We start from the raw sequence: 2,847 nt of genomic DNA on the forward strand, positions 1-2,847 counted from the left end.
TAATGTTAGTATTGTTGTTATATTTCACTTGTAAAGTAAGGACTTGTAAAGTAATTGTTCACTCATCTAAGGACTTACTTCAGTAATTGCATAAAATACCGATTTTTTGTATGAATTAAAAGTGCAGTGTTATGTCTATCCATTTTTTAAATTCTTAAGTTGTGGTTGACGTGGGATTTGTAAAGTAATGATAATTCAAATATCCAATACGTTTTATGGAGAGCAATTGTTACATTAATCTAATTAGGTTTTTAAAAGTTACCCAAAACTCATGTAATAATACAAGAATTTTTATGTAGGTGCAATCCTGCAGGCATAAAAAGAACGTGGCTAAAAATGAAATGTAAAAACATAATTCAAACAGGTATAAGGCACAATCATGTCATGTGTGTAGACTACCTGACTTTACAACAATTGACATATTAAATAACTAAATAGCATGCAGAGTATAGCAGTGCAGCAGCATTTTCAACATGGCTGTAATGTTTTCACACAGTTAAATCATTTGACTTCTACTCAGCCAATAGAAAGAAGGCAGAGGCTCGAACAACTGGTGGAGGACCTGCACCTCCACCACTGACGCATGCAGAGGAGAAGGGCCTCAGCCTGAACACTGGAAAGCAGGGGCTGAAGGAATTCATCAGAACCAGTCACTCCCCAGGATACAAGTGCATTTGTAAAATGTAAGAGGCCTACCTATATATTTGATTTTTTACATAGGCTAATTTTTATATTCATTTCTTAGACTCTAGGTTGGGTTCTTTGTTGGTCTTAACAGATTCTGATGGTAATATGTGTCATGATCTGGCTTTGTGTTTCTAGTTGTTTCCTGTTTTATTTTGGTAGTCTCCTGGTTTCTGTTCCTGTTTTAGCTTTACTTCCGGTTTCTTGTCTTGTCACAGCTGTCCCTGCTCATTACCCACACCTGCACTCTGTTAGTCATCAAGTCACTGTGTATTTAACCACCACCTGTGTCCTTAGTTCCCTGCCAGATTGTCGTATTCGAGTTCCCTGAGTGTTCGTGTTTGATGAGTTGAGTTCCCTGAGTGTTCGTGTTTCCCGTGTCCTGTTCCTGCCTGTATCATGTATCCTGCCCGACCTTGGATTACCTACTTACCGTGAGTTTTTGCCTGTTCCCTGTCTGTACTTTCGCCGAGCCTTTTCTGTGTATGACCTGGACCGTCTGACCGTGCCTTTGAGAATAAACCCTTTTGTTGATTATAATATCGCCTCCGTGCTGTGCATGTGGGTTCGCCGTCTGCCTGCTTCGAGTCCCTGACAGAACAATCTGGCCAAACTTGGACCCAGCCAGCACTTAGCCTCCGGTCAGGTCAGTGACTGTTTTTCCTTGTTTTTTTTTACGGCGAATATAACTCTCCCACGGAAGTATGGAGTTTACCTGCGCCGAGCTACCCAGCGACCTACATAAGTATTTCGAGATCCTTGCGGAGGATTACCGACGGGCTAGTAACTCGGAGGATCAGCGCAGCGCCGTTGTGTATAGTGACGCTGGAGGACGATGACACCGCGTTAGATCACCCCAGCGTTCATCGCCTCTACGAGCGACTATGCGCGAAGTTTGATGAATTAAGCGACACGCTCTGTACCACGCCAGCGCCAGTCGCACCGCCTATGGTTTCGGTTTCCTCCTCCCCGCCCCGTCGGATCGTCGTGCCTACACCAACCTGCCCAGCTCCATGGTTATTTCCCTGGGAGGATTTCCTGCTCTCACGCGGCCCTCAGTCTCCAGTTCCGCCGCGCGCTGCTCAGCCTCCAAGTCAGCCGCGCGCTGCTCAGCCTCCAAGTCAGCCGCGCGCTGCTCAGCCTCCAGTTCAGCCGCGCGCTGCTCAGCCTCCAAGTCAGCCGCGCGCCGCTCAGCCTCCAAGTCAGCCGCGCGCCGCTCAGCCTCCAAGTCAGCCGCGCGCCGCTCAGCCTCCAAGTCAGCCGCGCGCCGCTCAGCCTCCAAGTCAGCCGCGCGCTGCTCAGCCTCCAAGTCAGCCGCGCGCTGCTCAGCCTCCAAGTCAGCCGCGCGCTGCTCAGCCTCCAAGTCAGCCGCGCGCTGCTCAGCCTCCAAGTCAGCCGCGCGCTGCTCAGCCTCCAAGTCAGCCGCGCGCTGCTCAGCCTCCAAGTCAGCCGCGCGCTGCTCAGTTTCCAAGTCAGCCGCGCGCTGCTCAGTTTCCAAGTCAGCCGCGCGCTGCTCAGTTTCCAAGTCAGCCGCGCGCTGCTCAGTTTCCAAGTCAGCCGCGCGCTGCCCAGTTTCCAAGTCAGCCGCGCGCTGCCCAGTTTCCAAGTCAGCCGCGCGCTGCCCAGTTTCCAAGTCAGCCGCGCGCTGCCCAGTTTCCAAGTCAGCCGCGCGCTGCCCAGTTTCCAAGTCAGCCGCGCGCTGCTCAGTCTCCAGATCAGCCGCGCGCTGCCCAGACCCCAGTTCAGCCGCGCGCTGCCCAGACCCCAGATCAGCCGCGCGCTGCCCAGACCCCAGATCAGCCGTGTGTTGCCCAGACCCCAGATCAGCCGTGTGTTGCCCAGACCCCAGATCAGCCGTGTGTTGCCCAGACCCCTGATCAGCCGTGTGTTGCCCAGACCCCTGATCAGCCGTGTGTTGCCCAGACCCCTGATCAGCCGTGTGTTGCCCAGACCCCAGATCAGTCGTGTGTTGCCCTGACCCCAGTTCCGTCCTTGTCCCCGTCAGAGGGCGCTGTCCGTCTGACGACTGTTAACCCCACCCAATCAGGCCCGACGTCTCCCCCGTCGAGCTCGGCAGCTGTAAGCTGTCATGCCAGCTCCGGAGGGGACGCCGCTCCAGTCCCTGTCGGCCATGTTGCGGCCGTTCTAGTTCCTGTCGGCTCC

Source organism: Betta splendens, chromosome 1 (genome assembly GCF_900634795.4).
Source record: "Betta splendens chromosome 1, fBetSpl5.4, whole genome shotgun sequence".
NCBI classification, from domain to species: domain Eukaryota; kingdom Metazoa; phylum Chordata; class Actinopteri; order Anabantiformes; family Osphronemidae; genus Betta; species Betta splendens.